This window comes from Myotis myotis, unplaced genomic scaffold (assembly GCF_014108235.1).
Source record: "Myotis myotis isolate mMyoMyo1 unplaced genomic scaffold, mMyoMyo1.p scaffold_m19_p_16, whole genome shotgun sequence".
NCBI lineage: Eukaryota > Metazoa > Chordata > Mammalia > Chiroptera > Vespertilionidae > Myotis > Myotis myotis.
The window spans coordinates 27193910-27206059 of NW_023416320.1; the positions used below are offsets into that span (position 1 = coordinate 27193910).

At 42.2% G+C, this 12150-nt stretch overlaps 1 protein-coding gene across 2 annotated transcripts in view; it reads left to right on the plus strand.

Moving 5' to 3' along the window:
- Window positions 1–12150, plus strand: part of RGS20 (regulator of G protein signaling 20) — a 33015-nt gene that overhangs the window by 1843 nt on the left and 19022 nt on the right. The window lies entirely within an intron of this gene.

Sequence of the window (12150 nt, forward strand, 5' to 3'; positions counted from 1 at the left end):
GACTTCCCCGCCACTATTGCAGGGGGAGGGGCCTGGGAAGAGGCGGTGCGGCCGGCGGGGTGGGCGTTTGCCGCGGGAGGTCTGGGTGCCCGCGGTCCCCCCGTGTTTGGGGGAGTGGGCGGGGGAAGGGCCTCGGGGGAGGCGGCGCGAGGGTCAGGAGGAGAACCCAGGCGAGTAGCCAGGGCCCGGGAGCTACCCCAGCGGCGGGCGGGGCGCGGAGGAGAGGAATGCCCGCAGCTAGGAGAGGAGGCGTTGCCTGGGATCCCCGGGGTGCTGCTGCCGCAGCCGCGCCACCTGCGACCCACTGGGTGGAGGAGTGACCGCGAATACAGTTTCTATCCGGGAGAAGGAGAGCGTCTCCTCACATCCCTTGCTTCTCAGCTTCGGGCGGAGGCCAATTGCTCTGTGTCCACCCCCACCGCGGCTGGTGCGTCGGGTGGGAGGGACTCCTCTCGCCCACTGAGTAGCAGAAGCAGTCACTTGGCCACTGGGACTTGGCACTGCCGGGCGAGTGTGGCAAGCAGGGAGCTCCTGCGCCGTTTTCCAGTCGCCGTCCTGTGGTCAGCCCTCCTCCTGGGGGCACAGTCGTATATGGGGCCTTCATTTCACTTCTAGGGGTTCCAGATTGTGGAATTAACTAAATAACCGTCCGCGTTCACAAAACAGCCTGAATCCCTCCCAGGACTTGGTAAGGACGCGTGGAATAAAATGACTCTGTAAAGTCTTACTTTTTGCTCATAGCCTAATTTTATACGTGGCTTCATCCTGTTTATCTTCTGTTCATTAAGTGGCATCTTTGGTGTCACATATCAGCAACTCATATGAGAGGCAATACTGCCTAATGGGTAGGAGTCCTGGGCTGTGTGATTGGTTTCAAATTCCAGCCTAGCTGTGTGACCTTAGGCAAGTTACTTAACTTCCAGGGGCCTTGGTTTTGTCATCAGCAAACTGGGGATAATAAAAGTACCTACCTCATAGGGTAGCTGCCAGAATTCAGTAAATTAATATAGTAGAATTCTGGTATATATCAAACACAAGCTTTTATTACTGTTATTATGTTGATGCTAAATTAACCAAGTAAACTTCAAAATGTAAAACAGATAAGGGGAAAATGCATACAATGAAGTGGATGTCCATCATGAAAATTACTAGAAAAAACAGTAAATATTTTCTATGCCAGTATCTAAATTTAAAAACAATGCATTTCTACATCTTCCAGGCCCTTTTCTTTTAAATAGTTATGAAATATTTACATGCAAGATTTTAAACATCATTTTAAGAAAATTATCTCTAACCTTGAATATATTTCACTTTGTAAAAACAGATATGCATAAAAAATACACATTAGGACATGGTCTATATAAAAACCCAACATCTACATGAAAATATTGTAACTTCAGAGCTAGAAATGCTGACATCTCTAAGATCATTTCAAACATTTTAGCCCAAATGCCCTTGATATCAAGAATACTGCCTGGCCTGTATGGCTCAGAGGTTGAGCATAGACCTATTAACCAGGAGGTCATGGTTCCGTCCCAGGTCAGGGCACATTCCTGGGTTGCAGGCTGGATCCTCAATGTGAGGCAGCCAATCAATGATTCGCTCTCATCATTAATGTTTCCATCTCTCTTTCCCTCTCCCTTCCTCTCTGAAATCAATAAAACTCTATGTTTAAATAAAAGAATACCGAATGATAAAAGTCAGGTTACTAATTTCACCTCCTCCACTTTACACATGAGAAAACATTCAGAAAGGTCAAGGGCCCAGGCCAGAGATTTCCAGCTAAGTGGAGGCTGAAACAGCATTAGAATTAGGTCTTCTGAGTCACTCCCCAGGGCTCTTCGGCACCACACTGATGATTTCCTACAAACTGATGAACTTTTAGCAGATAGGAAATCAGAGGTATTATATATGGGAAAATATACAAATGTGTTATCTCCAACGTAAGTGAGACCAGGCAGTGATGTGGCTGCTGTTACTCCACAGCTTCCTCATGGTCCCTCACAGCAGAAGATGTGACCACATGACTTGCTTAAGGTAAGCTAAGGTCATAGATCAGGCTAGAGGCAGAGCCAGCATTAGAATTTAAGGTCTCACTGGACTATACATTTGGTTGCATATTCTCTTAATCCCTTGTAACAGTTTTACATTTGAAAAATCATTTTTGAGCTTTTCTTAAAATTTTAAAATCTCCTTCCTACCGGCTTAGAAGGTCTTTCCTGTAAAAGAGCTTTTTAGGAAAGGCCTTCAAAAATTATAAAGAAGAATATTTTATTATTCCAGATTTTGTGGACAAGCAAGAGTGACGTGAAAAAAACTTTCTTATTTTAGAGCAACAACCTGGTTACTGGTTTCATTCCAGGCACTTGAATAGCAGTTTCTGTAATCCTAGTGTTCTTTCATTCCTGCATGTGGCAGTGACATTCACCTAACACAGACAGATGCAGTGGCTTAAAGGTCCAAGCCCTCACATGGGCAGTTCAGGAATTCCATGGCAGAGCCTTTCAAGTGAGTATGTGGTTTTGCAAAGTTATTTATAGGAATGGTGTCTTCCAGAAAAGGCATTTCTAGGAACTGTGCCTGCATCCTTGAAGCAGGAAACCTTGATTTTTCTTTAGTGCATAAACTGGATGTCTTATCCTTGACTTTGTATCTCTGTATACCCACCACATGTTCCTAGACAGAAATGCAGGGCATTAAACGGGGAGTGATTTTCTAGCATGCTCCCAAGCCAGTTCATCAGAATTGAGTTTTAAAATTATGTGTGTTAAGTCAGGCCCCAAAATGATTATAATGTGAATCACTGTCCAGTTGGGAATATTGTGGATTGGTTTTCAGTGCACTACCAGGCAACTCACAATGTGAGCTTCTTTTCAAATACATACAGTGTCAGTCAGCAACTAATAGGGTTGACTCTGAGTCAGAGCTTAGCATTTAGTACAATAAGTGTGAGTCACTGACTACCCGGCACTATCTGAGATGGTTCCGGAATGTTACCTTGAGCAGCTCAAGAGTTTGGACAACACTGCATGGGGTGAGTCAGTTCATAGTATGATTGAGTAGGCTTTTGCAGCAGCCATTTACAATAAAGTTGGATGTGACTGAGTGCTAAAGATAATATTACATGATTATGCATGCATAGGACAACTTACCTTGATTCTAATCCAGTTGATTTGATTCTAGCTGTTTGCATTGGGAAATCATTTGTGAAATATGAGTAATATGCTCTGTTGCCCAGCTGTGATATTTTACTTGAGTTATCTCAATGCTTATTAAAGCCAGTTAAACTTTCTGGTTTTGGAATGCTCATTGTCTACTTAATATTTAATTTTACTCTGAATTGTAAAATCCTTTTTAAGTACTTCAGTATTTTAATGTTTGACAACAACATCTCATGCAAAGTTACCCAGCAGTTCGACTTCACAAGGTCCTGAGTTGAACAGCATACACCTAGTACAGCTAGTGACCTAGAGGAGAATACCTCGTTCTCTGGTTTGTCTCCATTTGTGCCTCTGTCACCTCTGACACTAAATGAACAGTATTTGCTCAAGAGCTTGTAGTTTGTACTGCTGTTCTAAGGCTACAACACCCAGCACTTCTAACCCTCCTAGGGCTGGATGGCTAAATCAGCATAGTCTTACATGGTTGCTCCATTTATGCAAGACAATGGAAAGAATGGTGCAACCTATGCCTCACCCCACCCTTTGTAAGACTTTCATTTCTCAGGGTGGGGCGATAATGCGATTTAAGGGAATATATTTCTTAATTTGTTGCTAATTAATGGTAAGAAGTTATTATCCTTGGAACCAAGATTAAACTACTGTTTAAAGGTACATTTTTCTCTATTTACCCTCTGATGGCCCCAAGAGAATCCCCGATGTGTGGACTTTAAATATGTCTTTTTGTGTTTCTACAACTATCCATTTCTAGTGATAACTAGATAGTAATTTATATATCTTCTGCTATAGATAAAGGCATAGTTACCTCTTTGCATTTAATGGGGGCTAAACATAAAGAGTTTTGTTCTTCCTGACAATGTAATTCCTGGAAAATTCAGATCATTGGGCCTGTTTAATAAATTAGAGTATCATAAAACTGAAATGAAGTTTCTACACAAGTTTGCTAACTTTCAGTGAGGAGCTGTAGGTGTTTTTTTATTCTGAATTGCTTTTGACTTTGCTTATTGGAGTTTTAACTTAGAGTAAAGTGTACAGATTAATAAACTTTACATAAGTAAACCCTATGTAACCATCCTTTAGATCAGGATTTCTGAACCTCAGATTTATTGACATGTTTGGATTGACTATCTCCTTGTTGTGGGGACTGTCCTGTGCACTGTAGGACGTTTAGCAGAATCCCTATCTTCTACCCACTAGATGCCAGTAGCACCCCTCCCTAGATGTGACAACCAAAAATGTCTCCAGACTTTGCCATATGTTTCCCAAGGGTTGGTGGGGAGGGGCCACAGGATCACTCACCACTGCTCTAGAACCAGATACAGGATATGTTTAGCCCATATCCATAAGATCCCCCTCTTGCTTCCTCCCACAGGTAACTCTTCTTTTAAGTTCTCAAACCATATTTCAGTTGGGCCAGTTTTTGAACCTGATATGGAATTATACAGTACATATTTTTTGCATTGGGTTCTTGAGCTCAGCATTATGCTTTTGAGATTACTCACTGTTGTTGCATGTATTGTGATTTTTCAACGCTGTCCAGTGTTCCCTTGTGTGAATACACACTGCTCATTTATCCATTGCACCACCGAAGAACATTTGAGTTGTTTCCAGTGTGGGCTACTATGAATAATGCTAATATAAACAGTCTTATTCATGTCTTTTGATAAACATACGCCCTTATTTCCATTGGATTCCCAGGTGTGAAATTACTGAGTAACAAATTCAGTATATGTTTATCTTTATTAGATATAGTCAGTTTCTCAGACTGTTTTTATACTCCTTGGGACCAAGATTAAATATATATATATATATAATCTTCATATCCTCATCAGCATTTAGAATTGTCAATTCATTTAGTTTTGGTCATTCTCTTGTCTGTGTAAAGGTACATCATTGTGGCTTTAATTTTTTTTTCTTTTTTTAAAAATATATTTTATTGATTTTTTACAGAGAGGAAGGGAGAGAGATAGTTAGAAACATCAATGAGAGAGAAACATCGATCAGCTGCCTCCTGCACACCTCCTTCTGAGGATGTGCCCGCAACCAAGGTACATGCCCTTGACTGGAATTGAACCTGGGACCCTTCAGTCCATAGTCCGACACTCTATCAACTGAGCTAAACCAGTTAGGGCTAATTTTTATTTCTAATGCTTACTAATGATGCTGAGCACCTTTTTTTGGCCATTTGTATATCTCCTATTATAAACTGCCCCTACATTTCTTTGGCCCATTTTCCCATTGTGTTGTCTGTCTTCTTATTGATTTATAAGAGTTCTTTATACATTTGGGATATAAGTTGTTGTCCAAAATCTGTAAGCATGTGTGTGTGTGTGTGTGTGTGTGTGTATGTGTGTTGCAAATCCCAATCTGTGCCTTGACTGTATGCTCTCATTCCATTATCTTCTGACTTCTATAGTTTCTATAGAATGTCATGCTTCTCTGAAAGTAACACGTCTTTCATCTGGCTGATTTAAAATTTTTTCCCTTTGTTTTTGGCTTGCCACAATTTGATTTAAATTTTATCTCTTGGTTTTTGGCTTGCCACAATTTGAATATAATGTGGCTAGGTGTGGTTTTACATTTGACCTTCTTTCTATTCACTGAGTTTCTTATGTCTGTGGATTGATATCTTTCATCAGTTATGGAAATTTTTCACTCAATATCTCTTCAGATATTGCTTCTTACTTGTTTTCTCTCTTTTTACAATATTTATATTGATTTCACAGAGAAAGGGAGAGGAGGAGAGAGATGAAATATCAATGATGAGAGAGATTCATTGATCAGCTGCCTCCTGTACACCCCCTACTAAGGATTGAGCAGCAACCTAGGCATATGCCCGACCTGGGAATCAAACCATGACCTTCTAGTTCCTAGGTCAATGCTCAACCACTGAGCCATGCCAGTTGGGCTGTCTTTTCTCTTTCTCTCCTGCTTCTGGAACTCAAATTATATATATACACTAGTGGCCCAGTGCACAAAATTTGTGCACGGGGGGCGGGGGGTGTCCCTCAGCCCGGCCTGCACCCTCTCCAATCTGGGACCCCTCGGGGGATGTCCGAAACCAGCAGTCGGACATCCCTCTCTCAATCTGGGACTGCTGGCTCCTAACCGCTCACCTGCCTGCCTGCCTGATTGCCCCTAACCACTCTGCCTGCTGGCCTGCTTGCCCCCAACTTCCCCCCCACCCAGTGTCCTGACCACCCCCAACAGCACCCCACCGGCCTGATCACCCACAACTGCCGTCCCATCCTGGCCTGATCACCCACAACTGCCCTCCCCTCTTGGCCCCTAACTGCCTCTACCTCAGCCCCACCACCATGGCTTTGTCCAGAAGAACATCCAGAAGATCTCCTGGAAGGTCTCCCAGTCTAATTAGCATATTACCCTTTTATTAGTATAGATAGAGGCCTGGTGCACAGGTGGGGGTGGCTGGTTTGCCCTGAAGGGTGTCCTGGATCAGGTGGGGGTTCCCTTAGGGGGTGGGGTGGTTTACAGGCTGGCCATGCCCCCATTGGGGTGGGAGTCCCCTCTGGGGGTGCATGGCCAGCCTGGGTGTGGGGCTGAGGACTGTTTGCAGTCTGGCTACGCCCCCCCCCCCCCAGTGGGGACCCTCTCCCCATGGGGATGTGGCCAGCTTGGGTGAGGGGCTGAAAGCCATTTTCAGACCCCTCCCTCAGTGGCCGGCCCTGGGCGACCCAAGGCTCCCACTTGCTCAGGCCTGCTCCGTGGCCTCTGCCCACAGGCCCCTCCTTCGGCGGCCAGCTCAGGAGGGCAGGAAGCTTGGCTTCCTCCATTGCCGGGGGTGACCCAAGCTCCAGCCATCTTTGTCCCGCTAATTTGCATATTCCCTCCTGATTGGCTGTGGGCATCGCGAAGGTACGGTCAATTTACACATTTGTCTCTTATTTGTGTAGATTAGACATTTTTTTTCATGTCTCTTATTTTATGTTCTGTTTTGTTCATTGTTTTGCTCCTCCTCTTCAATTTGAATACTTATCACATTTTTCTATCTCTTCATGCAGCTAGTAATTTTTATTGTATATAGACATTAAATATACAGAGATTTTGTAGGTTTAGATAATGTCTTCTATCAGCAAGGAATCTTCCTTGGAGGGATTTCCTCTGTGAGGATGAGGGGCTGATCACTTCACTCTTAACAGGTATTGAAATGGCTTCTATGGAGCTGGTTGCAGTTTTAGTAAGATTTAGGTAATCTCTGGTTATTTGCCATTTCTCATGTATTTTCTCCTGGGATTTAGAGCCTCATTGGTTTCTGTCTCTTCAGTCTTGAAAGAATGAGAGACTCAGTCCCACCTTTAAAAGTTTTGAGCTTTGCTTTCTTCCCCCACCTTCCCCAGGTGACTTCCATATCTGGTTAGTGTCTTAAGGAGGCCATCCATGCATTTGAGAAAGACCTGTTACTCATGGGGGATTTGTTCTCCCACATGAGACAATAGAGACTCTATGTCTTCAGCTCATGCCCAGAGTCAGCAATTGCCCTCAGGGATGAAAATACACAGTGATAGGTTGACTGCTCACTTTTTTTTTTTTCTTAGAGGAAGGGAGAGGGAGAGAGAGATAGAAACATCAATGATGAGAGAATAATTGATCGGCTGCCTCCTGCATGCCCCCCACTGGGGATCAAGCCAGCAACCCAGGCATATGCCCTAACCTGGAATCAAACTGTGACCTTCTGGTTCATAGGTTGACACTCAACCACTAAACCACACAACTGCAATTTGAAACATAAAGAGTTGCAAGGATTAGAACATTAGAACGATAGTTGCCGACCAGGCTGACTGCTCACTTTTGAAGAGCCCTCCCTCTCAGAAATTTCAGTCAACTTAATCCTTTTGCTTCCACAACTCTCTGATGTCTTTAGAAATATGATTTTAATTCTTTATCTTACCTTTTTAGTTGTTGTATGGTAACAGGGATGTGCCCTGACCTATCACCATTTTTCTTGATTTAAATATTTTTCTTCTATTTTTGGATCACATACTTATCTATCGTATCATTTGTTTCTAATGCAATTCAGAAAATGAACATTAAATATTTTTCCCTTACAATTATAAAATGTAATGTATGTTTCATGAGTTTCAAAATGTTAGTAGGAAACAAAGTATGTTCTAATCCTTGCAATTCTTTATGTTTCAAATGCAGTTGTGTGATGTAAGAAGCATGAGTATTGGAATGAAGGAGAACTTGGTTTGAATTTTGACTTACTAGTTTTGTGATGCTCTAATTCTTAATATATACAACAGGGGTAATTACACTTACTATAAAGTAAGAAATATATAGCAGAGAGTTCAAGAGAGTATTCAGTAAGTGGTACCTATTACCATTATTTTTCTGATATTGATCCATAGTTATCAGAGGCCTCTGAACATGGATAACTTGATTTTAAACTTGATTTTAAGCACTTATATTTTGATATATTCATATCTAGTATAAATCCTAAAATTTTTTCCATTCAAACAAGTCCTGGAAAAAGTTTTATAATATCAAAGGCCTATTCCTGTGACTTAATATCTATGACAATATTACTAAATAAGTGTATGAACTCATATATTGCAAAAATTTTTGTCTTCTAAATAAATAAATAAATAAATAAATAAAATTTAGTGGCAGAAAGAATTACATTTAAAGTAGTCTGCTCTCAGTAAAATCCACATCAAACTACTTGGTATTATATCTAGTAGGGTTTATTGTAACAGGTTGGCAACAAGAAAACAATATTAAGTAATATTAACAGTCCTCTCTGCGAAGAACAGCTGGCTGATCTTTGCAGAGGAGAGTCTGTGTTGGGGCTGTCATTGTAACATCATCTCCATGAATGATGTGAATACAATTAATTTTCACATTAAATTTTCTATTACTGAGCTGCTCTTTTGTTTTGACTTCTGCATTTGTTTCTTTAAAAAAGACCACGTTAACCTATTGAAACAATTAGATTTGCCTCTAAGTATAAGATGAAAATCGTCTTGGAGGCAATTTGGCGCTTTGGAGTGCATAGGCCTCTCCAGACCTAGGCACGTAGGACAGCACTACATGTGTGTGTCCCTGAGGCTGCAGACAGGCCTCCGTCTTCACTTCTTTAGTGCCATGGGTCAGCTCCACTGGTCTAATCTCCATATTCTGGGAAGACCACACTCCTTACAGTCTGTGGGCAGATTTAAGTCAAAGCACAAGAATTATGAGAGAGAACCAAGATGGCGGCATAGGTTAACACCGGAGTTTGCTGCCTCGAACAACCACTTCAAAAGTGAAACTAAAAGACTGAACGGACATCACCCAGAACCACAGGAACACTGGCTGAGTGGAAGTCCTACAACTAGGAGGAAAGAGAAACGCATACCGACACTCAGAGGAGGCGCAGTGCTGAAGTCAAATACTGAGGTGCGGAGTGCATGCAGAGGGGGCTGGCGGCGGAGGGCACAGTTGGCGTTTTCAATCGGGAGGGAGTTGCAGACTCTGAGCTCCAGATCCGGGCAAGTCTTTAGGGACCCAGACTCAAACGGGAGAAGCAGGACTGTCTGGCTTCGGTCGGAGCGAGTGCAGCTTTCTCTCCGAGGTTTGCAGCGGTTGCTGGGACTCAGAGAGGCAGAGCCCCTGGGGACAGGACTGAGAGCAGCCATAACTGCTCTCTCCGGCCCACCCTGTTGATCCCATGCGACCCACCTGCCCCGCCCAAACCCTGCGCAGAGCCATTTGCCGGATAGCCTCAGGCAAATGCCAGATTAGCACCTCCCTAGAGGACAGAAGTTCTCTCACTGCAGACACAGCTCATTCTCACAGTCACTTGGCCTGGAGGTCAAATCCCCCCTAGTATTAGCTACAACAATCAAGGCTTAACTACAAGACTGCGCACAAAGACCACTAGGGGGTGCACCAAGAAAGCATAACAAAATGCGGAGACAAAGAAACAGGACAAAATTGTCAATGAAAGATATAGAGTTCAGAACCACACTTTTAAGGTCTCTCAAGAACTGTTTAGAAGCCGCCGATAAACTTAATGAGATCTACAAGAAAACTAATGAGACCCTCAATGTTATATTGGGGAACCAACTAGAAATTAAGCATACACGGACTGATATAACGAATATTATACAGACTCCCAACAGCCAGAGGAGCGCAAGAATCAAGTCAATGATTTGAAATGCGAGGAAGCAAAAAACACCCAACCGGAAAAGCAAAATGAAAAAAGAATCCGAAAATACGAAGATAGTGTAAGGAGCCTCTGGGACAGCTTCAAACGTACCAACATCCGAATTATAGGGGTGCCAGAAGATGAGAGAGAGCAAGATATTGAAAACCTATTTGAAGAAATAATGACAGAAAACTTCCCCCACCTGGTGAAAGAAATAGACTTACAGGTCCAAGAAGCGCAGAGAACCCCAAACAAAAGGAATCCAAAGAGGACCACACCAAGACACATCATAATTAAAATGCCGAGAGCAAAAGATAAAGAGAGAATCTTAAAAACAGCAAGAGAAAGAAACTCAGTTACGTACAAGGGAATACCCATACGACTGTCAGCTGATTTCTCAACAGAAACTTTGCAGGCCAGAAGGGAGTGGCAAGAAATATTCAAAGTGATGAATTCCAAGAACCTACAACCAAGATTACTTTATCCAGCAAAGCTATCATTCAGAATTGAAGGTCAGATAAAGAGCTTCACAGATAAGGAAAAGCTAAAGGAGTTCATCACCACCAAACCAGGATTATATGAAATGCTGAAAGGTATCCTTTAAGAAGAGGAAGAGGAAGAAAAAGGTAAAGATACAAATTATGAACAACAAATATGCATCTATCAACAGTGAATCTAAGAATCAAGTGAATAAATAATCTGATGAACAGAATGAACTGGTGATTATAATAGAATCAGGGACATAGAAAGGGAATGGACTGACTATTCTTGGGGGGGAAAGGGGTGTGGGAGATTCGGGAAGAGACTGGACAAAAATTGTTCACCTATGGATGAGGACAGTGGGTGGGGAGTGAGGGCGGAGGGTGGGGCGGGAACTGGGAGGAGGGGAGTTATGAGGGGGGAAAGAGGAACAAATGTAATAATCTGAACAATAAAGATTTTTAAAAAAATTAAAAAAAAAGAATTATGAGATCTAGTTATGCAACAACGGAATTGATCAAATTCTCGCGAGAGCTAACTTTTTGCTAAAGAAATTAAGTCACTTCTAGCCCTTTAAATGACCTGTTGGGCTGTGCTGCTCTGTTGGTAAAATGAAATACTTATTAATAAAAACACCTGAACATCTCACCAGACGATGTCAAATAAATTTAGATAAAAGGAGGGTGATTGAAAGGGTACAAAACAGGTAAAACTATGCAAAATCGAATCAAGTGAAAAACTCAGCTTGGGCATGTAAAACAACTGTCAAAAACTAAACAAACCACTGTATTTCTTTCCCTTACCTCTTGTGATATGTTCGTAATGATGAAGGTGTTAAAATTGTAATAGTAATTTAGATAGAGTATATATTTGTCAAAATATATCAAGTTTATTTTGAGGATCAGGAGACTACATAAAGATTATATTTTAATTGAAACTGGTCCTCTATGAGCCATTTTATGTATCCCTGAGAATGGAAGTTTTAATCCCAGATCTCTGTATCTAACTGTCTTATGTTGTCTCACAAAAAAAAAGGGAGAGAAGTCTAGCCGGTTTTGCTCAGTGGTTAGAGCATCGGCCTGCGGACCAAAAGGTCAAGGGATTGATTCCAGTCAAGGGGGTGTACCATGGTTGCAGGCTCAATCCACCAGCCCAGTCGGGGCCGCGTATCCATGTGCTTCTTACATCGATGTTTCTCTGTCTGTCTTTCCCTTCCCCTTCCACTCTCTTTAAAAATCAATGGGAAAAAAATATCCTTGGTGAGGATTAATGAGAGAGAGAGAGAGAGAGAGGAAGAGAGAGAGCAATTATCAAATAGCTATAATTCCCTATAGATAGTCC